Source organism: Castor canadensis, chromosome 16, assembly GCF_047511655.1.
Source record: "Castor canadensis chromosome 16, mCasCan1.hap1v2, whole genome shotgun sequence".
Classification (NCBI taxonomy): domain Eukaryota; kingdom Metazoa; phylum Chordata; class Mammalia; order Rodentia; family Castoridae; genus Castor; species Castor canadensis.
Window position 1 is genome coordinate 68,676,984 of NC_133401.1, and position 26,385 is coordinate 68,703,368.

General features: G+C 37.3%; 1 pseudogene; it reads left to right on the top strand.

Moving 5' to 3' along the window:
• Positions 1 to 19,995, top strand: part of LOC109679895 (butyrophilin-like protein 8) — a 31,399-nt pseudogene extending 11,404 nt beyond the window's left edge.
• Positions 19,996 to 26,385: the final 6,390 nt, after the last annotated feature.

The following is a 26,385-nucleotide window of genomic DNA, read 5'->3' on the forward strand; positions in this document are numbered from 1 at the left end:
TCTCATCGGCGTGAGACAATGACATGGCTGGCTGGTCATCCTTCTCTTTAGGAATCCCTGAAACCTATTTCATGATGCTTCAGAGTAGCTCTCTAAGATAATGATCAAGTCATAACTACCACCTGATGGAAACCAGTCAATTGGCCTATAGTAGTGCTTAAAAGGTATGCTCCACATTCCTTGGGTCAGTGCATTCATTCCATGCTTTAGTATGATTCTGTGCTAGCCTCAGATATCATTTCAAATCCTTCTCTTCCTGCACACTTCAGTCAAGAAATACAAAATGCTAATAGGTATTTCTTGAAAGCACTTTAGCATATTCACTGTTGATTCCATGGTGTATACTTGCCACTTTCCTGGAATGCTTCTCTATCTCTTCTTCTTTTCCATCTAGAGAACAACATATATGTGATACAGCAGGGTACAAATGTCACCTCAAAGATACTATGATGTACTCTAATAGTCATTCATTTGCTTCATGTGTGCAAGAGAGAGAAAAACAAATAGAGGCTAAGTTGTTTTGTGGAGGACTTGATGAACCTGGTTTATGACAACTGTGGCCTTGGGATAGGACCATTGTTTTCACTCTTTCTCTGTTTGCTCTGCAGAGATGGGCTCAACTCCTCTCATTTCCATTGTGGGATATGTTGGAGGAGGCATCCAGCTACTCTGTCAGTCCTCTGGTTGGTTATCCCAGCCCATAGTGAAGTGGAAAGGACCAAAGGACCAGAAGGACTTGAATTACCCACAGACTCCAAAGAGAAGAAAGATCTACATTGTCTGTTTGATGTGGAGACTTCCCTGACAGTTCAAGAAGATTTTGGGATCATATCATGTTCCATGCAACTCACTGACCAGAGTCCAGAAGTGAAACTTAGAATATTGATAGGAAGTGAGTAGAAAGGGGCAGATACATGTAGCACTTTTGAGGAAAAGAGTCTTTGACTCGGGATTGTTTAGTATTGTTTAGACAGTTGTCTAAACTCAATCCTAAGTTTTGAAAGTCAAAGTAAATGAGGTATAAAAAGAAAATCATAGAAATTTGATTAGGTGGAAAAAGAATGGCTTACCACTCTTAGGATTCGATTTACATATTTTCTTCACCATAAGTTCCCATGGGAGCTGTTTGGGATGGAAACTAGCAGAAAGGTGGGGGGGGGTGAAAGAAGAGGGTGATGGGTAGGAATATGATCGAAGTATATTATGTGCATGTATGAAAATATAACAAAGAAATCAATTAAAATGGTTTTTAAAAGGAGGGAGAGGAATAAGAAAGATAAGACAAAGTTAACAGAGGTGATGAATATGATCAAAGTACATTATACACATGTATAGAGATACACAGTGAACACTTTTTATAATTAATATACACTAAAATATCACTCCATGGGACATGTCTCCAAACTTAATATGTATAAAACTTAATAAAACTAAATTTAACTTAAAATATATTACTTACATATTTTTATAAAAACTCATTAGTCTATAAAACAGAATAGAATAAAAATATAATTTGAGGAATGATTTTGAAAGTAGTAGAACAATTAACGCTAACTGAACTATTCCAGTAATTACAATCAATGTGGAAAAGCTTAATTTGCCTGTTAAAACACAAAGTTGTCAGAGTGGATAAAAATTACTAATTGTTTCATTCATAAGACAAAAGGTAAAACATTTGAACTATTTATTGAATCATAAAATGGAAATAAATATTTGAGACAAATATTATAAAAAGAAAAACCATAAGAGATATGTTAGTGCCACAAAAAGTTTTAAGAAAAATTTCTATAAATAGAATTATTTCATAAATATAAAAAGTTAATTCACCAGGGAAATGTAAACATTTAAAATGTAAGTGAATCTCAGATATTTAACACATATAAAACAAACATCCATGGAAATAGAAGGAAAATTGGCAAATTTTGTGTTCCAAAAGTGATTAGAAAAACATAAAGTTAGTAAGAGTAATGACAATTTGAATTGCATATGAATCAGCCTGAACTAATAATCATTAAAAGACTGTACCTCAAAAAAGTTTTTTTGCACTGTTGGGGATCAAACCCTGAGCCCTGTATATCCTAAGCATTCACTGTATCGTGGAGTATACCCCAAGGCCCCAAAATATTGAAGCACAGAGGGAACATTTACAAAATTTCACTAGGCATAGGCACATAAAATAGTTTTCAGAGGCTGGTGGAGTGGCTCAAGTGGTAGAGTGCCTGCCTAGAAAGTGTGAGGTCCAGAATTCAAACCTTAGTACTACCAAAAAAATGGGTTTCAGCAATTTTCCAGTATATACCGACATTGAGATGATGCTCTCTAATTACAATTAGTAAACATAAGTTAAATTGCAATAAAATTATTATGTGTTTGTAAAATTTTAAATGTACTTATAAAAGAGGATCATTGGATACATCACAAAGGTAATTAGAAAACTCTAAGAACTAAATGGTAATTCAATTGCATTCATAATGTGTACAGCTAAAGTAGTTTTCTGAGTCAAAATTATATTCTTAAATGTTCGTATTAGAAATGAAAAGGCTGAATTTTTATCTTTTAGGTTTTGAAGTTTATCCCAGAACAAACTGTAAAAGAACAGAAAGATGGAAGTGATAAGGAGAATGATTTAGAGAAACAAAAGGACAGTGCAGATTAACAGTTAAAGTTAGATGTCTCAAAGTATTGTTCATTAACTAGCATAGAAAATAGCTTGGAAGAGGTAAAACTAAATGCAGAGATACAGCAGAGAATACACTGGTCAGGTTACGCAAGTGCATACCACTGACCTACAACCCCACCACAAGTAAAGAATTCATGTGGCATAGAAGATGTTCAAGAATTTCCTAGACTCAGCCAAATAAGAAAAAATGAGATTTTTTGTTTAGTATATATGAAGACACACTCTATGGCTGTGATGAAAGAGCCTGTCACAATTATGGAAAAAGAGACAGACACGTGAACCAGTGGCACAGAACACATGTGCGAGCCTAAACAGAAACTTGATGTAGACAGATTGACACAGTGTGTAAGTCAATTAATAAATGATGCTGGCACAGTTGTTCATTTAGGAGAGAATGAAATAGATCCTCTATCTTATTTAGATAGAAAAAGAAAATCCAGGTAGTTCAAGACTTACTCAGAAATCCAAAGGTTTTTATTTCTTTGCTTTTTGTTTGTTGCAACAGGGTCTGGCCATTTAACTTAGGCTGGCCTTGAGCTTACAATCTTTCTGAGTGCTGAGGGGTGGCCAGAAAGGCAAACTTTTAACATATAAAAGAAATTATAGAAAAATATTTTGGAATGCAAGAGGTTTCCTTAAATGTCAGTCAAATGACCTGTGTGGTTAAACACACATTAAGAGTTCTCACACTGTTTTTCAGAGGCATTTTTCCAGACTTCACACAGTTTAGTGACTTTTATTATACCAGAGAACTGCATTGCTGCCTTTGCTGTAGTTATTTATATCCATTCTGCAAATCCTTAGGTAAGTGAGGGAGGAAGAAAGGAAGGTGACAGCTTTGGGATCAAGAGTTGCATCACCTTGACCACAGAGATTAGTTCTCATCCTCCTCTGTGTATTACCAGGCTTTTCCTGCGTTTTCCAGATGTAAGGAAAGAATGATTTTTCAGAAGCTACAAGGCTGATAAATATTTCTGAGGATGACACCAAGTCTTCTTAAAAAAGAGTCCACTATATTTGAAAAGAATGTGTATGTGTAGGTGCGTAGAAGTTAAAGTGGACAAGATGAGGTAATATTCAGCCTCAAGAATAGTTTTCATCCCCAAGAGTCAATTTTCTCCTTTTTGGAGACTATATTCCCCTCTGAGGGTGCATGCCAAAATCCCACCTCCCCAACTCAGTCTACTTCTCCCTGATATCATCCATTATTACAACCACAAGATTCGAGAGGTCCATCCATCTCTGCAGTGTGAATGATTCTCATATTTTGCTTGATTCCAGATAGAATTGCTCAGTACAGGGACTGGGAATTTGGCACAGGAGAGTTCTAGGAGAAACCCTGTCATTCAGACTCCCAGCTTGTCCCACCTTAGTTGTGAGGCATGTTTGGTTTTGTAGCTTATACATTACTATGTTGAACCCTAAATGCTCTGTTTGTGTTTCAGGGAATATTTGGAAAAAAAGTGTATCTTATGTTTTGACCCTTCCACACACAGTTCTCCTGAGGCCTAGGTGGTTTGGCCATATGTTCCCAACTGTGTTTAACCCTGGGCAGAAAGGTTGAGACATGACAGCAGTTGGTTTGCTTTCACCATTTGTTAATAAGAAAGCAATCCTTAGATATTTAGGAGTGTTTGTAAAAGAGATAACATTTCTATGATCTAAAGAGAAACCAAAGTATTTTGGCTTTAGGATGGAAATCTAGGTATGGAAACATTCTACAGCAGTCTATAAATTTTGCCTATTTTTACATTTCATGCAGTAGAACAGTAGATTTGGTGAGAACTCTGAGGGCATGTGAACCCAGAATGCTGAGGAATCTATGTGGTATCTTCCACCTCTCCCTTGATTAGTTGAGCCTTTATCCAGGCTTGAATCACTACTGAATATTCTGCTTTCTCTTTCAGAGAAAATCAAGGAAAAACTCAGTAAGAGCATTGTCACTTGCAGAACCTTCCTCTCACTTACTTCCGGTGGCCCTGTTCTCTGATTTGCTTCTCTTCTGTTTTTGGTTTCAGATTGGAAAGAGTATCACAGGCAGGAGGGTAAGTAAAGCCATTCCTCCTCACCCTCCATTTGTCTCTTCCTTTTATATCCATGAGTTTATGAACTCACCTGAGGCCCATGGATCCCTAAAATGGGAACCTTGTGATGGGCTTCAAAGTTGTTGAGACTCTGAAATTCTCAGTAAATACTGGGTGAGACATGTTTTGAAAAGAGGTCTTATTGGTCTCAGCAGATTTGTGGTGAATCTGTGTCCCCAAAATTGCAGTCACCTTGGTCTCTCTCCTCTCCCTGTCTCCTGCTCTCCACGTAAGTAATGACATGCCTGCTCTGTCTGCTTGTTTTCAGAATGGACAGAGCCTGCAAACATGTAAGTACCAAGGGATGACAGGGTGGCAGTGGAACAGAGCCTTGGATGGGCATAGGAGAGGGAGCTGATGAGTGACAGATGGGGGGTTTCTGAGTGATATTGAAGGCCACATGATCTGCATATGATGAATCTGTGATTCACCCCATGGTGCACCTCCCTCCAGACATAATTCTCAGTCCAGATCTAGTATGAAAAATCAGTCAGGGTAGAGATCACAGACAAAGTTATAGGAAATTAAAGGCACTAGTGACTAGACAGGGTGCTGAACTGATGGAAAATTAAGTAAAGTGGACAGGAATGGATAGATGGGAAGAAATTGAATAGTCCTTTGAGGTATCATGAAACAAATAATGAATGTATATTTAGGGAGCATGGTGGGGTTAGGGTGATACATAAGCATGACCTCCCAGACTTTCAGTGTTAACGAGGCTCCAGATTGTACTACAGATGAGGAAAGGATCTGGAAAGATAGTTTGTAATTGACACATCTCCTAGACCTCACCTAATACCATCCTGAGTATGTTCTAGAAGGCAGAGTAACCTCTGGGCCTAGTTCAAGTTCCTGTCCCTCACAGTAACATATTCCCTTTCTCCTTTCCCTAATGTGACTAGTGAAGTCGAAGCTGACCCCAGACACAGCTCCACTCCAGCTCCACATTTCTGATGTGAAAACTGTATCTTATAAGGATATTCCTCAGTGTGTTTCCTACTTGGAGAAGAGACCTTTGAGAATGTGTGGTGGCTTCTTGGGGTTTCTGAGTAGGGAAGCATACCTGGTAAGTGATGGTTGGACACAGTAAAATGTCATGCGGGGAAGTGTGTGAGGATAAGCACAGACAGGAGGAAGCAGTATGTGAATTTGAATCCAATTAATGGGTACTGGATCCTTGGACAAGAAACAGAAAATTAGTATTTTGTAAACAATCCCAACAGAATCCGTCTCTCCCTAAGTGTCAATCCCACACAAGTAGGTGTCTTCCTGGACTATGAGGTGGGACACTCTCACTCTTTAATACAGATGATCAGTCAGTCATTTACACTCTGACACATCAGTCTGAAGGGTTACTCGGGCCCTACATCCAGCGTAATGCATATGAGGTGAAAAATGTAGCTCCCATTGTCATATGTGCAGTGTCTCAGAGAAATAAGCTTTTTTTCAAATTGTCTCCAGACCCTCCCACATGGAAAATTAAACCTTCTATCAAAACATCCATTCCTTTCATCTGCAGGAATATGTCCCAAAAGAGTCACACTTCACACTCTCCTTTAGGTACTAAGGTTTCTTTCCCAGACCCAGAACCCTGCACAGCTTACAGAGATGGGTTTCAGGAAAGAGGACTGGTCCATCCATGTCAGCGATCATGTCTTTCTTGAGCTGTATAGTGAAGATGTTAGACATTGGTTTTAGTTTGTGAAAACTCCATCCACCTAAGAGATCTTGGATGAGTCACAACTTCTTATACTCTTTCCTTGTTAGTTGGAGACAGTAAGAATCACAATGAAGTATAAAGAGAAAATGAATGTGAATTATGCTTGCATTTTTTTCAATGGCATTGTGTTTGCCAATGATGTATTCATAAAGTGCATTTACCCTAAATGACCTCTATCTCACATTAAAATAATTTTCAAATAACTTATGGTGTAAGTATTAAGCATTTATTTCTGTGCCAGGCAGAAGAATTCAAGAGGAGTGAGCATTTCCTAACTTATTCTACAAGATCCACATTAACAATACCAAAATAGCCAAAGACATTATAGAAATAGAAAACAGAACTACAGATTCATGTCCCCAAAGAACATGAATAGAACATTACTAAATGAAATTTGAGTAAATCATATTTAAGGATATATTCACCAGTTACTGTGGGACACACCTGATTCCCAGCAATTGGAAGACAGAGGTATGAGGATGATGAGTTTGAGGTCAGCCTAGACTCTACAGCAAGATTCTTTCTAAAAAAAAATAAGAAAGAGAGAAAGGAAGGAAGGAAGGAAAACCCAATCTATTCAAGGACAATGAATTACTATTGAGTGTGATTTATGCTGTTAATACAGAATTGGAACAATAATAATATCAGGCAGTATAACTCATCACATTCAAGGTCAGACATCAATTAGAGCCTCATAAGTCCAGAGGTCCATGTCTGTGTTTCACCAGTTCATGATAAAAAGCAGTCAATACTGACCAGTGTAGAAAGATAAGAAAAGAGGTCCCTGGAATAAAAGCAATTTCATCAACTGTGGGGAACTGAATTCATCTTTCCTCTCTCTCTAGCATTGACTATTTGTGGGTGGTCAAGTGATAATGTCATTGTTTTCTTGCTATGTCTTTAACTTGATGATTAAGATACAATTTTTGGTGTAAAATCAAATAGTATTCATTATTATGCTTTCCAATTATCTTAGTTAATAATTATTACGGCAGTATTTAAGAAATGTGAAACATACAAAACTCACAAGCTTTTATGCTCTGAAGTGGCAGTTATTAAATTAATGAGGTTTATTTACATTATGCTTAATATGGGTAATTTTCACCTTTATTAAAAAGAAATATTCATTTATTTATTAAAGGCAAGAAATTATAGGACACCAATTCTATATCAAGATCTTTGACTAGATGATGTATTGCATGCATAATGAATTTCTTTTTTCTTGAAATATTTAAATTTTCCCTCTCATAAAATAAAGGCAGCTATTTTTAAAAAAAGAAATAGGAAGAAAGGGAGAGGTTTATTAGTTAGTGTAGACCAGGCAGTTATGTAGCTGCTTTATGTATGGAGATATTTACTTTTGTTTCCCAAGGAGTCTTGAGAAGGTCATCAGTTTGGCATGCATAGCTTTTGATCACAATTTTATATGTCAACTGGATTGCACCACAAGGTACCCAGATTAAGCGTTACTTCTGTGTCTGTCCTTGAGTGTATTTCCAGATGATAGCATTTGAATCTGTGGACTCAGTAAAGATTTCTCTTTCTTGTGTGAGAATCATTTGATCTATTGAAGGTTGAATAGAACAATAGACAAAGGAATAAGGACTCCTCCCCTTTTACTTCCTGCCTAGCTGGAACATCAACCTTCTCCTTTGGAATGGGATTTACAATTTTAGTGTCTATTCTAGTTTATATGCTTTCCAGACTCAGACTGGAATTATACCACTGGATACTCTGAGTCTTCAGTTTATAGTGGATAGATCATGGGACATTTCAGCCTCTGTAACATCATGAACCATTTCTCATAGATATGCTGTTTATATATAGTGCTTCTCTAGAGAATGCTGACTTATACAGATTTTAGTACCAAGAGTGGTTCTAGAAGAACGGAAAATTAAGGATACTTTCTGAATTGTTTCTAGTGTTTTGGAACTCTCTAATATAACTTGATTTTAAAATGATACCAAATCTATTTCCAGTAGTAAAAAAAGCACTGATGTTCATGGCATGATCTAGCAATAGAGATTTGCAAAGTGTTTGCATTGACTGATTCTAATGAAGTTTTGTTAAGAGAAGATCTGAATGACTTTCTGATCTTTAAAATTTTTTGAAAAAAACCAAAAAGTTAGGACTGGAGCTGTGGTTCAATTAGTAGAGTGCCTGCTTTGTGAGAATGAAGCCCTGAGTTCCAACCCCAGTACAACCATAAAAAACTGTGAAAAATAGCAAAGAAAATGACATTGGCTGCTTGAAAAAGTAGTGCAAGAAAGAGCTCAGTGGTTCAAATCAATCATTATATAAATGACCCGAGAGCTTTTATATGTGCTCTGAAAAACAGAAATTCCTTCCATGATCAACTTAATTACAATGTAAGATAAACTCCCAGTCTCACATAATGTCTACTGTTAAAGTGAGGGGGCATTGACTAGGAAAGAATGGGACCTTATCATTAGGAATGGGAATTTATAGGAAGACGCTGATGAAGCTGGGGACATTGAGTTCCTAAACTCTGATAAATCTTTTTCTCCAGTGGAAGAAGTTTCCACCTCCCCAGTGGCAGCAGCATCCCACCTTTAGTGGTGGTGTCCTCCTCATCCCTAGTGCTATCAACCTCCCAACACAGTCACACAAGTATATACTCACTTCTTTCTGCATTGCCTGAGGAAATGGTAATGACCTCCCATCAGGCATTTTCCATGAAACACAGCACTGATTCTCCTCGGCACTACTCCTCATTCCATTACTCTTCTTTAATTTTAGACCCATAACTGTTACTGGATGGGTAGTCTCTGGAAAGCTGCAGTCAGAAGATGTCTAGCCTCTTATGTCCTGTGTGGAAAGAATCCAAACCAGACACATAAATGTAGTAAAGTTTATTAGAAGTAAGGGAAATTTATCAGAGAGAAATCAGTGATGGACTCTGGCCAGGTGGGATAGAAGCTTGAGCTGTTCTTTGTCCAAAACGCCTTTTATAAATTCAAAAGACAAATGGTGGGGAAAATCTGGGTGGTCTCTGTGAGATGTGCTATGGTGATTGACAATTTTGATTTACTCTGTCCATGCACTCAAACTAACTCTCAAGTATTTAAATTACATGAATGAGGTGCAATCAATGTTCATGTTTCAAGCAAAATGCTTTTACCTGAGAGGTAAAGGACAGTGGGGAGGAATGGCCTCAAGGTATTCTGTCTTATAATCTTTAGAATTTACAACTGTAAGGGATATCGTTGGGCTGAGATGAAGGGTTTAGCATGAAATGCACTGGGAAAAGCCATGCCTCATGGCACAGCAGACCAGAATCCCAAAAAATCTCTATAGCCAACCTGCCTTAATGAGACTCAAGAGCCAGTGTTACCAGAGCCAGGTTCTTACATCCAGAAATGGTATAAACAAGATTATACCCAAATGTATACAGGCAAGGCTTTTCTTAGGACATCTATTGGAGCTAAGAGGAAGGTTAACTTCTGACCAAGAGCAATTCAGGCCTGTTCCTGAATAAAGGAAAAGGGATATCCTCTATAGGAAAAATTCTGGCCAATGGTTCCCATCCAGATTATGTCATGCAAATAAACTTACAAAGAGCGTCTGGTCCTGACTAGTCGGTGCCAGGTCCTCCATGCAAAAGAGAGACTGAAACTTTCAGAGGTTGTGTGGCCTTGATTAGTCAATATCTGAGCTCAATTTTGGGTAGGTCATTGGTCAGCTTTGACTTGGAGTGTGTTGTAGGCTCATGCAGTCTCTGATCAGAAGATTCCAAAAATTGTTCGTGTTTTGCATGGAAGTGTGAGGGAGAGAAATAACATAAGTGACTTTACCTTAGGTAAGGGAGACAGGAAGGCATCTTTAAAGGTAAGTATCTAAGGAGACATGGGGAGGAAGCTCCTCAAAGAAGTAAAACATCTGGCCTCACCCAGATAATAAAATGCAGCTGCCATTATCTTAGATAAAGGAGACAGGGAGGCATCTTTGAAAACAAACATCTAATAAGACATGAGAAGCAGGTTCACAAATAATTAAAAGAGCAAATCTCTCACCAAGATAACAAAAGGTAACTATAAAATTTAAACGGTGGCACTCAAGGCAGGAAGAGCTGACCAGACTCTCCTGGAATTTCCAGTTAGATAAGGACGGGAATCAAATTTTTCCAATAAGCATTTTATTTTCAGACAATGTAGGTTTACAAGAAACTAAAAATATTTTTTATTTAAAAAACAATGTCAGGATTCCAAGATGGCGAATAGAGGGAGAAGCAAAAAGCAAGCCTCCTATAGTGAAATCTTGGCGAAATGCTGGAGACACACTTTGCAGGCAAAATCATCAAAAAGAGGCAAAACTTTGACCCCTCCACACCTCCAGCCGGTGCAGAGAATCTCCACTTCACGTTAAATGGAGAAACAAGGAGGGCCCCCAGGCCACCAGTTGCCCATGCCCAGACGGCTTGGGAAGATGCGGACAAGCTTACTGTTGATTAGTACACTAATGCTCCCTGTTTATACCTTTGAAACTTTCTTGTCTGATTCCTTGTTATGTTTTCTCCTTCTTGTCTGTTTATTTGTTTTTCCCCTTTCTTTAACTTCTTGCTTTCCATCTCCGCTCACCCATCCATTCTAAATATCACCATTGTTATAATTACAAGCTGGAAAATACTTAATTGCACACAGTACAGGGACAGTAACAACACCAAAGACAATGATGGGAAGACAGAAAAAACAGGGAAACCAGTTTCCCCACAGCAAAAAATTAGTACAAGAACCAGAGGGGAATGAAGAAAACAGATACTCAGATCCAGACTCCAACAAAAATGAAGATAAACTATGCCAAAAGATCCAATGAAGCCCAAAAGAATAATTTAAAAGAAGACATACTACAGGTACTCAATTAGAATTTTATAGAGATGATACTGGATAGGGTCAACCAAAATGTACAGGAGACACTCAAGAAATTCCAAGACAACAAAAATAGAGAATTTGAAAAAGCAAAAGAAGAAATAAAGGAAACCATAGAAGCACTGTATAAACACCAAAGTGAAACAGAGAACATGATGAATAAACAGATAAATGATCTCAGGACAAAAATAGACAACATGAAAGAGGAAACCACCCAGGATATGGAAAAACTCAGAAAAAAGAGCGTAACAGAAATTCAAAACAAAATGGAAGGCCAATCCAGCAGAATAGAACAAACAGAAGACAGAATCTCAGAACTTGAAGATGAAATGGTAATTAAAGGAACAAAACAACTCAAGACCTGTGAAAAGAAAATGCAAGAACTCACTGACTCCATCAAAAGACCAAACTTGAGAATCATGGGCATCGAAGAAGGAGAAGAGGTGCAAGTGAAGGGAATGCATAATCTATTCAACAAAATAATAACAGAAAATTTCCCAAATCTAGAGAAAGATATTGCCATACAGATGCAAGACGCTTCCAGGACACCAAACAGACCAGATCAAAATAGAACTACCCCACGACATATCATCATTAAAACAAGTTCAGAAACTAGGGAAAGAATATTGAAGGCTGTAAAAGAGAAAAAACAAGTAACATACAAAGGTAAACCCATCAAAATCACAGCAGACTTCTCAACAGAAACATTAAAAGCAAGAAGAGCGTGGGGTGAGATCTTCCAGGCACTGAATGAAAATAACTTCCACCCCAGGATACTCTACCCAGCAAAACTAACATTCAAAATAGATGGAGCAATAAAAGTCTTCCATGATAAGCAGAAACTAAAACAATATGTGACCACAAAGCCACCACTACAAAGGATTCTTCAAGGGATTCTGCACACAGAAAGTGAAACCCAACTTAATCATGAAAAGACAGGCAGCACCAAACTACAGGAAAAGAAAAAGCAAGACAGTAGAGAGTAACCTCAACTTAGGTACACACAATCAAACCTTCAAACAACTAAGACAACTAAATGACAGGAATCACCACATACCTATCAGTACTAACACTTAATGTTAACGGACTTAATTCACTCATCAAAAGGCACTGCTTGACGAAATGGATTAAAAGGGAAGATCCAAAAATTTGTTGCTTACAGGAGACCCATCTCACCGACAGAAGTAAGCAAAGGCTGGAAGAAGATTTACCAAGCCAATGGCCCCCGAAAACAGGCAGGAGTAGCAATACTTATCTGACAAAGTAGACTTCAAATCTACATTTGATCAAATAAGATAAAGAAGGACATTCCATACTAATAAAAGGGGAAAAAACACCCAATTTCATCAAACATACCCTGAAAGACTTAAAGCATATATTAAGGCCAACATGGTGGTTGTGGGAGACTTTAACACCCCATTATCATCAATAGATAGGTCATCCAAATAAAAAAATCAATAAAGAAATCCAAGATCTAAAATATACAATAGATCAAATGGACCTACTTGATGTCTACAGAACATTTCATCCAACTTCTACACAATGTACATTCGTCTCAGCAGCCCATGGAACCTTCTCCAAAATAGGTCATATCCTAGGGCACAAAGCAAGTCTCAGCAAATATAAGAAAATACAAATAATACCATGCATACTATCTGATCACAGTGCAGTAAAAGTAGAACTCAACAACAAAAGTAAAGACAAAAAACATGCAAACAGCTGGAAACTCAATAACTCATTACTTAATGAACAATGGATCATTGATGAAATAAAAGAGGAAATTAAAAAGTTCCTGGAAGTCAATGAAAATGAAAACACAACCTACTGGAACCTATGGGACACAGCTAAGGCAGTCTGGAGAGGAAAGTTTATAGCCATGAGTGCATATATTAAAAAGACTGAAAGATCCCAAATCAATAACCTAATGATACATCTTAAAGTCCTAGAAAACAAGAACAAGCAAATCCCAAAACAAATAGAAGGAGAGAAATAATAAAAATAAGAGCTGAAATCAACGAAATAGAAACCAAAAAAACCATACAAAGAATTAATGAAACAAAAAGTTGGTTCTATGAAAAAATAAACAAGATCGATAGACCCCTGGCAAACCTGACTAAAATGAGGAGAGAAAAAAACCCAAATTAGTAGAAACAGGAATGCAAAGGGGAGATAACAACAAACCCCATGGAAGTCCAGGAAATCATCAGAGACTACTTTGAGAACCTATATTCAAATAAATTTGAAAATCTAAAAGAAATGGACAGATTTCTATATACATATGATCATCCAAAACTGAACCAAGAGGAAATTAATCACCTGAATAGGTCTATAACACAGAATGAAATTGAAGCAGCAATCAAGAGTCTCCCCAAAAAGAAAAGTCCAGGACCTGATGGATTCTCTGCTGAATTCTATCTGACCTTTAAAGAAGAACTGATTCCAACCGTCCTTAAACTGTTCCACGAAATAGAAAGGGAAGGAAAACTGCCAAACACATTTTATGAAGCCAGTATTACACTTATCCCAAAACCATGCAAAGACACCTCCAAAAAGGAGAACTATAGGCCCATCTCCTTAATGAACACTGACGCAAAAATCGTCAACAAAATAATGGCAAACTGAATTCAACAACACATCAAAAAGATTATTCACCACGATCAAGTAGACTTCATCCCAGGGATGCAGGGGTGGTTCAACATACGAAAATCAATAAATGTAATAAACCACATTAACAGAAGCAAAGACAAAAACCACTTGATCATCTCAATTGATGCAGAAAAAGCCTTTGATAAGATCCAACACCATTTCATGATAAAAGCTCTAAGAAAACTAGGAATAGAAGGAAAGTACCTCAACATTATAAAAGCTATGTATGACAAACCTACAGCCAGCAATATACTTAATGGAGAAAAACTGAAACCATTCCCTGTAAAATCAGGAACCAGACAAGGATGCCCACTATCTCCACTCCTATTCAACATAGTCCTGGAATTCCTAGCCAGAGCAATTAGGCAAGAAGAAGGAATAAAAGGAATTCAAATAGGTAAAGAAACTGTCAAAATATCCCTATTTGCAGATGACATGATCCTGTACCTTAAGGACCCAAAAAACTCAACTCAGAAGCTCCTAGACATCATCAATAGCTACAGCCAGGTAGCAGGATATAAAATCAACATAGAAAAATCATTAGCATTTCTATACACTAACAATGAGCAAACGGAAAAAGAATGTATGAAAACAATTCCATTTACAGTAGCCTCAAAAAAAAATCAAATACCTAGGTGTAAACCTAACAAAAGATGTGAATGACTTCTACAAGGAAAACTATACACTTCTGAAGAAAGAGATTGAGGAAGACTACAGAAAGTGGAGAGATCTCCCATGCTCATGGATTGGTAGAATCAACATAGTAAAAATGTCTATACTCCCAAAAGTAATCTACATGTTTAATGCAATTCCCATCAAAATTCCAATGATATTCATTAAAGAGATTGAAAAATCTACTGTGAAATTTATATGGAAACACAAGAGACCACAAATAGCCAAGGCAATACTCAGTCAAAACAACAATGCTGGAGGTATCATGATACCTGACTTCAAACTATATGACAAAGCAATAACAATAAAAACAGCATGGTACTGGCACAAAAACAGACATGAAGACCAGTGGAACAGAATAGAGGACTCAGATATGAAGCCACACAACTATAACCAACTTGTCTTTGACAAAGGAGGTAAAAATATACGATGGAGAAATGGCAGCCTGTTCAATAAAAACTGCTGGGAAAACAGGTTAGCTGTCTGCAAAAAACTGAAACTAAATCCATGTGTATCACCCTATACCAATATTAACTCAAAATGGATCAAGGATCTTAATATCAGACCACAAACTCTAAAGGTGATACAGGAAAGAGTAGGAAATACTCTGGAGTTAGTAGGTATAGGCAACAACTTTCTCAATGAAACCCCAGCAGCACAGCAACTAAGAGATAGCATAGATAAATGGGATCTCATAAAACTAAAAAGCTTCTGCTCATCAAAAGAAGTGGTCTCTAAACTGAAGAGACCACCCACAGAGTGGGAGAAAATATTTGCCAGTTACATATCAGACAAAGGACTGATAACCAGAATATATAGGGAACTTAAAAAACTAAATTCTCCCAAAACTAATGAACCAATAAAGAAATGGGCAAGTGAACTAAACAGAAGTTTCTCAATAGAGGAAATTCAAATGGCTAAAAAACACATGAAAAAATGCTCACCATCTCTAGCAATAAAGGAAATGCAAATTAAAACCATGCTAAGATTCCAACTCACCCCTGTTAGAATAGCCATCATTAGCAACACTACGAACAACAGGTGTTGGCGAGAATGCGGGGAAAAATGAACCCTCATACACTGTTGGTGGGAATTTAAACTAGTACAACCACTCTGGAAAAAAAATTTGAAGGGCACTTAAAACACTCAACATTGATCTACCATTTGATCTAGCAATACTACTCTTGGGGATATACCCAAAAGACTGTGACACAGGTTACTCCAGAGGCATCTGCACACCCATGTTTATTACGGCACTATTCACAATAGCCAAGTTATGGAAACAGCCAAGATGCCCCACCACTGACAAATGGATTAAGAAAATGTGGTATCTATACACAATGGAATTTTATGCAGCCATGAAGAAGAATGAAATGTTATCATTCTCTGGTAAATGGATGGAATTGGAGAACATCATTCTGAGTGAGGTCAGCCTGGCCCAAAAGAACAAAAATTGTATGTTCTCCCTCATATGCAGACATTAGATCAAGGGCAAACACAACAAGGGGATTGGACTTTGAGCACATGATAAAAGCGAGAGCACACAAGGGAGGTATGAGGATAGGTAAGACAGCTAAATAATTAGCTAGCATTTGCTGCCCTTAACGCAGAAAACTAAAGCAGATACCTTAAAAGCAACTGAGGCTAATAGGAAAAGGGGACCAGGATCTACAGAAAAGGTGAGATCAAAAAGAATTAACCTAGAAGGCAACACACACGTAAAGGAAATTAATGTGAGTCAACTTCCTGTATAGCTATCCTTATCTCAATCAGGAAAAAACCTTGTTCCTTCCTATTATTGCCTATACTCTCTCTTCAACAAAATTAGAGATAAGGGCAAAATAGTTTCTGCTGGGTTTTGAGGGGGTGGGGTAGAGAAGGAGGGGGTGGAGTGGGTGGTAAGGGAGGGAGTGGGGGCAGGGGGGAGAAATGAACCAAGCCTTGTATGCACATATGAATAATAAAAGAAAAAGGAAAAAAAAATAAAAGGCTGTGTGAATTGAGCAACACCTGGGAAACACCCAGAATGAACATTTCTGTCTGGAGTAGGGAGATTGGTAATAACAAATAATTAAATAGGTGTTAACTCGGTAACAAGTCCAAATTATAAATGGAAGTTAGGTTAATCCCTCCTTGGATCTAACTGGTCCTTCAAATCAAACTCCCAAACAATTCCTGTGTCTATCTCTCCTTTCTTAGATCCTTCCACATCTCTTGCCCTTTTCTTCTCTCATCTAAGAGAGACACTGATGTGTCTGGCTGGTTACCCTTCACTTTAGGAGTCTCTGAAATCCTATTTCATGATGCTTCAGAATGGCTGTCTAAGGTAATAGTCAAGTCATAACTACCACCTGATGGAAACTAGTCAATAGGACTATAGTGGCTTCAGTACCTACAATGCTTACAAGATATGCTCCACATTCCTTGGGTCAGTATATTCACCTTATAGTCTGATCCTGTGCTAGTCTCAAATCTTATTTCACATCTTCTTTTCTTGCACACTACAATCTGGAAATACCACATGATGGTGGGTATTTCTTGAAAGAAGTATGGCATATGTGCTCTTGACTCCATGGTATGTACTTGCCCCATTGTCTGGAATGCTTCTCCATCTCCTTACTTTTTCACATGTAGTTATGTGATAAAATGTGACCTCATGGAAGCTACGACATCATTCATTCTTTTTATGTGAGTAAGAGAGAGAAAAGAAATGGTGGGAAAGTTGTTTTGTGGATGGGCTTCATGAACCTACCCTAGGACAGTTGTGACCTTGGGGTGTGACCTTTGTTTTTACTCCTTTCTGTTTACTCTGTATACATGGGCTCAACTCCTCTCATTTCTATTATGGGATATGTTGGTAGAGGCATCCAGCTACTCTGTCAGTCCTCTGGTTGGTTATCCCAGCCCATAGTGAAGTGGAAAGACTCAGAAGGACTTGAACTACCTGCAGACTCCAAAGTGAATAAAGACTCACATGGTTGGTTTGATGTGGAGACCTCTCTTGTGGTTCAAGAAAATTCTGAGATCATATCATGTTCCATGCTACTTGCTGACCAGGGTCCAGAAATGAAATCCAGAATACTGATAGACAGTGAGTTAAAAAGGGGAAGGTACTATGTAGCACTTTGGAGGAAAAGATTATCCCTGAATTGTTTAGTATTGTTTTATTTTAATGATTAGTTTTGAAAGTCAAAGTAAATGAGGCATAAAAATAAAATCATAAATATTTGATTAGGTGGAAACAGAATGACTTACCATTCTTAGGATTAGAATTAAGTACTTTCTTCACCACAAGATCACCCCCATGGGAACTGTTTAGGAGGAAAACTAGAAGAAGGGGGAGGGTGAAAAAAAGAGTGTGATGGGTGGGACTATGATCTATGTATATGTATATTTATGTATGAAAATAGAATAAAAAAATCAATTAAAATTATTTTTTAAAGTAGGACAAAAGGTAGAAAGAGTAAGACAGAGGTAAAAGGATTGGTAAATATGATCAAAGTACACTATACATATGTATGGAGATACACAGTGATCACCTTGCATAATTAAATACATTAAAACAAATCACTCCATGGAGCACGTCTCCAAACTTAATATATACAGAACTTAAGAAAACTAAATTTAGAATCAAGAAAAAATATTGCTTACTCATTTTTATAAAAAGTCATTAGTCTATGAAACAGAATAGAATAAAAATATAATTTCATTAATGATTTAGAAAGTAATATAACAATTAGTGCTAACCCAAATGGTCCAAAATTAGAATTGAAGAGGCTCCAATTAAAACACAAAATTGTCAGACTGGATGAAAATTACCATTTGTTGAATCCATAAGACAAAAAGTAAAGCACATGAATTATTTTTGAAACATAAAGAAGAATGAATATTTGAGAAAAATATTATTCAAAGAAAACCATAAGAGATATATTAGTGTCACAAAAAGTTTTAAGAAAAATTAGTATAAATGGAATTATTTCATAAATAAAAAAGTTAATTCACCAGGGAAATATAAACATTTTCATATAATTTAACCTTATATGTTTAACCATATGAAGCAAACATCCATGGAAATAGAAAAATCTGCAGATTGTGTCTTCCAATAGTGATTAGGTAAACATAAAGTTAACAAGAGTATTGACAATTTGAATTGCAAATAAATCAGCCTGAACTAATAATCATGAAAAGGCTGCACCTCAAAAAAAATTTTACATAGTTGGGGATCAAACTGAGGACCCTGTTATGCTAAGCAAGCACTCTACCACTAAGCTACACACACTGGCCCCCAAAACATTAATTTAAAACACAGAGGGAACATTTTCAAATTTTCACCATTTATAAGTACATAAAATGGTTTTCAGGGGCTAGTGGAGTAGCTCAAGTCATAGAATGCCTGCTTAGCAAGAACCTGTCTAGATAGAAAAATAAAATCTAGATAGATTGACTTACTCAGAAATCCAAAAGTTTTTTATTTCTTTCCTTTTTGTTTGTTGCAACAGGGTCATGCTATGTAGCCCAGGCTGGCCTTGAACTTTCAATCCTTCTGCCTTAGTTCAAGACTTAGCATTACCAAAAAAAAAGTTGTCAGAAAATTTCTAGGATGAATTGACATGACATTGAGACATGCTCTGTAATCACAATAAATAAAATTAAGCTAAATTGCAATAAAATTGTTTAAAATTATAATTTTGAAAAAATTTAAATGCACTTATAAAAGATAGGATCATTGAACAGGTCCAATGGTAATTAGAAAATTCTTAGAACTGAATGGCAATTCAATCACAATGTATTATAGTGTGTAGAGTTAAAGTAGTTTTCTGAGTAAAAATTATATTCCTATGGAGATCCAAGATGCTGACAGAGGCAGAGCCACAGACCTCATGAGCTCCTGAACCAGAGACCCTGCCAAGAAGCTGGAGACATGCCTTGCTGAGGTAAAGCACCAGGGAGAGCCAAAAATATGGCACTCTAAACCCTTAGATCATGGGAGGCATCTCCACGCCATGATCTAATAAAAGAACAGCCAGCCTGCCAAATTCCCCTCTAGTAGGCCTGCAGAGCCGCTGCTCTGTTCTGCCGGGCTCTCCATCCCTTGGACTGCGCCTGGCCACAGCCCCGCACCAGACCCACACTAAGCTGGGATTCCCGACCCTCGGCCACGCCGCCAGACCCATAACTACCGGGATCCCTGCCCCCTGGCCACACCAGAAACCAGGTGGGAACCGGTCTCACAGCTTGCCGGGATACCCGCCCACCGGAGCCCACTGGTCTTCAGGCAATGCTGAGCTCCAGCTATGTGTGGGATGACTGGACCCCTCCGTCTCACTGCCCATCAGAGCCTGCCAGGCTACACCTCCGTGTGGAAAGACTGGAGCCTCCCCCACTGGGACAGGCACAAGCCTGGCGTGAGTCACCCACATCCACCATGCTGCCAGGATCCCCGCCCCTGGGGCAGATTGGGCCCCAGCTCTACAGGCTTTCCAGATAGCTGCTCCACCATCTCCTGCTCAGGCTGCCAATAGAGGGCTCCAAGCGTGCCTAAGAGATGCACAGAGACTGGACTGGACACTAAAGGACTAACAACGACTAAGCTTGCAATTCTACTGTTCCAGAATTGGTGATTTTTTTTTCTTTTTCTCCTTTCTTTAAGGGTTTGGCAGCCTGGTTTGCTGTTTGATAACCTACCATCTCTCCCATTTGTGTTTTGGGATACTAAGATGAGCACACCTAAATATTTAACACCTACTTCATCATTTGTCATGGCCCATATCCCTAATCCTGACAGAAATTTTATTTTATATTCCATTTCATGCCATTCCCCAGATACTGAATGGTGCACAGAGCCTTATGAATTGTCCACTGAGGGAATAAATGGATAAATGTAAGGTGGAAGTTCTAAGGAAGGGGGTTCATATAAGACAGTGTAGACGTCTCCTTCCCACTTCTCTCTTTCTACTCTTTCTCTCTATCACTATCCCTGAGATTCTAAGTAAAAATTTAAGCACTAGAAATAACATAAGAGGCAGCCATAGGGAAATTCTGGAAGTGAGAAAAAGGAAGGTAAATTGACTAGAGACCAAGGATTGAAACTGAGCACTCTATTACCTACCAATAGAAGTTGTCTTAGGTAGTCTCACTCCTCCCCACTCCCCATCACTCACATCAGGTAGGCCTGGTAGTATTGGCAGAAAAATTGAGCAGCAGCTCCACTGACAAGAAATCAGAGGAAATACTGTTTGTCCCTGTGGGACAGAGTCTTTTCTACCTCACCTAGAAATATAGGGAGTCTCAACTGTTTCAATAGAAGGAAACAGATTCTATTTCTACAGACAGCACTAGAAGTAATCAGCAGGAACCCTAAGATTAGCGAATTATTCAAGTATATGAAAAATTTAAAAGGCTCAAAAATTGTCTTTGTAACCACAACTGGCAATAGCAGACCCATTCCTGAGTACTAACCCTAGGTAACTATTGATTAAATAAAAGCTTTCAACAGGACCCAGGGAATTCTGAAATAATAGCCCAAATGTCCATATTTGAACAAAAATCACCCATCATGCTAACAGCCAGGAAACTATCAACTTCATTGAGAACCATGGACTGATGCCCAAACCAAGATTAATCAGATTCTGGAATTAGGGATTTTTAAATAACTATAACAAAAATGCTTCAATAAATTATTAAATATCTTTTGAAACATGAAAATATGGAAAAGCTTACAATAAAGGAGTTATAAAAAGTGCCACATTTTATAACTGAAATAAAAATGTATTGAATGATATTAATAGTACAGTAGAAATGATAGGGGCTACAACCAGTGAACTTGAATATAGAACAATAGAAGTAACTGAATAATGAAACAGTAGATTTTTATTAGTATGTTTAAACTGCACAAAGGGGTTTCATCATGACATTTCCACATATTCATAAAGTGTATTTAGACCATTTTCACCCCTTTGATTACTCTTTCTTATGCTCCCCGTTCCTCTTCCCCATTTCTCTTCCCCCTCCACCTCCTATTAGTCATACTTTTACTTTCATAACCTTGGTTTTTATTGTATTTTGTTTTGTTTTCCTCTAACTTCCACAAATGAGAAAAAACATGTGATATTTGTCTTTGTAGATGTTATTTCACTTAACATCATAACGTATAGTCCTATTTTCCAGAAAACAGCATATATTTATTTTTGTTAATGGCTGAGTAAAACTCCATTGTGTATCTATACATTTTCTTTATCCATTCATTCATTGATGGGCTTGTAGGCTGATTCCATAGTTTGGCTGTTGTGAATAGTGTTCTGGTATACGTGGGTATGCAGGTATCACTGTAGTAAGCTGACCTTGACTCTTTTACCCAGAAGTAGTATGGCTGGATCAAGTGAAAGTTCTATTTTTAATTTTTTGAGGAGAATCCATAGTGATTTCCATTGTGGCTGGACTAACTTACTTCCCCACCAGCAATGGATAATGTTCCTTTTTCTGTACATCCTCACTAGCATCTCTTGTTAATTGCTTTACTACCAGACAATAGGATAGATAGGATTGGGAGAAACTGGTCAAAGGTTATAAAATTTCAGTTAGAAAGAAAGCATACATTCGGAGATATATTGTACCCTGTGGTGACTTAATAACAATATATTGTGTACTTGAAAATTGCTGATTATTTGTTAAAGTATATAATGTAATTCATATAGTATCTCTATTTAGTCATTTCATGATATATACCTATATCAAAACAGCCCATTATATATCACAAGTAAATACAATTTGATAAATTGCAAAAATTATTTAAAATATAGCAAAAAAGAAATGATGACTGGAAACATTCCCAAACTGAAGAAAGATATGAACATCCAGGCACAGAAGGCTCATAAAACTCCAATCAGATTCTTGAGCTTGAATTGCTTCCAATGAGAGCCACTAGTGAGGGCCAGCCTATGAACAAAACAACTGCATGGAAAGCTAAGAGCAGGCTGGCAAGCCTTGCCTAGGACACTAGATAGAAGTCAGCTGGCATCTGTGTTTTATACCCTCAGGCAAAAAAAAAATTGGCACAGAAATGAGCTGGATGAGGGCAAGGGAGTGAATGAACCAGTTTCAGTCCTGTGGGTCACCACACAGCTTTCCTGACTGAGTGCATGTTTGCAAATACATCTAAACCTGAAGAAAATTGTGGCCAAGTAGACTGATTAAAGAACCCCACACCCAGCCCCAGGCTGGTGGGGTGGGGGTGGGAGGTTGAAGCTACATGAATTTACTATAAATGGTGTTACCTCTGAGGGCTGCTGCCCAACTAAGCCCAGTGCATGAACACAAATACATCTGACCCCATGAAAATATTCAGCTAAGCAGGTTGATCAAAGGCACCCTCACATGGCCCCATACTTGTGGGGGATGAGGTGAAGCCACCTCGTCCAGGGTCTCTATCCAAAGGAAGGTCACAGAAGTGGACAGGTTATCTGGCTAGAGTTCAATATTTGGCTTTCTATCCCAAGACAAGGACGATATGGAAGTAAGCTGGCCAGCTAGCTAGAACCCTTAATAACTTGCCCAACCCTGCAGTGTATGCATATACAAAAGTGACAGGAACTATTTTGCTCTCACTCTTCAAATGAAAACTGGAGGCCTAGGTCAAAAAGGGGAAAAAACTCATTGTGGGTAGGTCAGAACAGCCAATGGACTCCCTGAACAGTAAAAAACTCAGGCTTTCAGAGTGGCAGAATGCTTTCTGACCTACTCACTGTGCTCAGTAGCCCAACCACTCAACTCCAACTGCTAGCTCACACACCTTGAAATGCCTCACTCATCCAAGTAACTGTCCTAATCCAGAGTGCCCTGTGCTCCTAAGTTATACCTGAGCAATTCAGGGCTCTGAGGGAACATATGAGCAAACACAACAGAAGAACTGTAGACAAAACCAGACAACCAGAGATTGGGGAGGAGCACAGTGTACTAATAGTGCCTAGCACACATTCATCCTTCTCAACAAGGAACAAGTAGTAAATTTCTTAAAATTAAAAAATTATTTTATCTCTTTTATATTGTCATTTTCTCTTTTCTTTTTTTTTCAATTTTCCTCTCTTGAATACAAGCTCTTCTACTGATGGTTTAATCTACCACTTTCTTTTATTATTCTTAACCATTGTATCCTGTAATCCCTGACAATATCACCCTTTTCCACAATAATTGAACAATATTCCTACACACTAGAACTTTGCTTACCTTCAACCTTCTAACTTCACTCCACTTCACCCCATTTTCCTTATTTCCATCTTCAATCCTTTAACTACCTAAGTTTTAACTCATATGCAAACAAGTTTTAACCCCCTACTATACCATATAAGAATGCTAGTCCTTTTTATATATAAAATGTGATCAGTTGTATAGATAATGCTGCCAGTGGTATTTTACTTTATGTAAATATCTGGCTTGATATTGAATTGGTGAATTTATTGTTGCTAAGTTTTACTCCCAGGCCAGTGGCCAGAAATGATACATGAACCTTATCACTAACCAGTCCTGCAGAACATACAGAATAATTCAAGGGAACAATTTTAGTTGACTAAAATCCTCAACGAACTAATTGACTACAGATGAGAAGATCTCAAAATAGAAGCACAAGAAATATGAAAAGGAAAGTGAATATGATACCTCAAGAAGTCAACAATCACACATTAGTGATGGTGATAAAATCTCAATTCTGACCTCAAAAGAATGAAGATAAGAATGATTAATGACCTGAAAGAAGACATGCATAAACACTTCAATGAAATTAAAGAGAATATGAATAAACAGGTAAGTGATTTTAAACTGAATTCAAGTATACATCAAAATGAACTCAAAGAGGATACAAGTAAACAGCTGAATAAATTCAAGGAAGATATAAATAAACAGCTAAATGAAATAAGGAAGACAATGCAAGATATCAAAGGGAAATTCAGTAAGATAAAGAAAGTCTGAAAAAGTCACATTGAGGCTCTCAAAATGAAAAGTTCCTTAAATTAAATAAAAAATTCAGTTGAAAATCTCTCCGACAGACTAATCAAATGGAAGACAGATCATCAGAGCTTGAAGACAAAGTAGGTATAACAGAAAAATCAAATGAATATATAGAAAAAAGTATGAAGAAGTATGTACTGAATATCCAAGAAGTTTATGACTTCACCAAAAGACCAAAATACTTATCATGGGCATTAAAGAAGAAAGGGTGCAAACTAAAAGCATAAGAAGCATATTCAACAAAATAATAGCAGAAAACTCCCCAAATCTTCAAAAAGAGATGCTTATCCAGGTACAAGAGACATCTAGAACCCCAAATAGACAAGACCAAAATACAATCTCTCCATGGCATATCATAGTTAAAACATTAAGCACAGAGAACAAGGAAAGACTATTTAAGTTGCAAAGGATAAGTGCCAAGTAATTTAGAAAGGCAAACCCAACAGAATAGCAGCAGATATCTCAAGAGATACTTTAGAAAAGGAGGGTATGGAATGGAGGCATTTCAAATGCTGAAAAAAAATAATTGCAAACTTACTCAGAAAAGCTATCACTCATAACTGAAAGACATATAAAAACTTTCCACGATAAATAAAAACTAAAGCAATTTATGGCCACTAAACCAGCACTCCAGAAGATACTCAGGTGGATCCTATACACAGAATCTGAAGATAAACATAAGTATAAAAGTATAGGAATAAAAATAATCTCACCAGATGACTACTTAAGCAAATAAAAATTCAGAAAGAATCAAAAAATAAAACAGTAACAAAATGGCAGGAATTACTACATATGTTTCAATATTAACATTGAATGTTAATGTTCTCAAATACCCCAGTCAAAAAACATATGATGGTGAAATAGATTAAAAAGCAACCCCTGACAATTTGCTTGCTGCCTACAAGAGGAGCATATCACTGACAGATACAAACACTGGAATGATGGTGAAATGGTGGAAAATTTTCCAAGCAAATGGACCCCAAAAGTAGGTAGGAGTAACTATATTCATATCTGATAAAGTAGACTTCAAATCAAAATAAATCAGAAAAGACAAAAATGTCACTTGATATTAATAAGGGGGACAATTCAGCAAGAAGAAATAATAATTGTTAAGTTATGTGTGCCAAATGTCAGTGTAACCCTCTTTATTAAACCAATACTAGACTGAAAAGAAGAGCTAGACCCCAACACAATGATAGTGAGAGTCTTCAATAACCCACTCTCACCAGTAGATAAATCATCCAGACACACAATGATACAAGAAAATTAAACGATACTATAGACCAAATGGACTTAACAGATATCTGTAGAGTATTTCATCCAGAAGCTGCACAATACACATTCTTTTCAGCAGCCCATGAAACTTTATCCACAATAGATCATATTTTAGGACACAAAGTAAATCTTAGCAATATAAGAGAGTTTAAATAACTCCCTGTATCCTATCAGACCATAATGGAAAAAAATTAGAGCTCAACAGCAAAAGAAACTGCAGAGAACATTCCAACACATGTAGACTGAACATAACATTGTTGATGATTGGTGTGTTATTGGACAAATAAGGGGGAAAATCTAAAGGTTTGTAGAATTTAATGAAAACATAACCTAGCAGAACCTACAAGATACATTAAAGGCAGTGCTATGAGGAAAGTTTATAGTTATGAATGCCCACATAAAAACAAACAAACAAACAAAAAT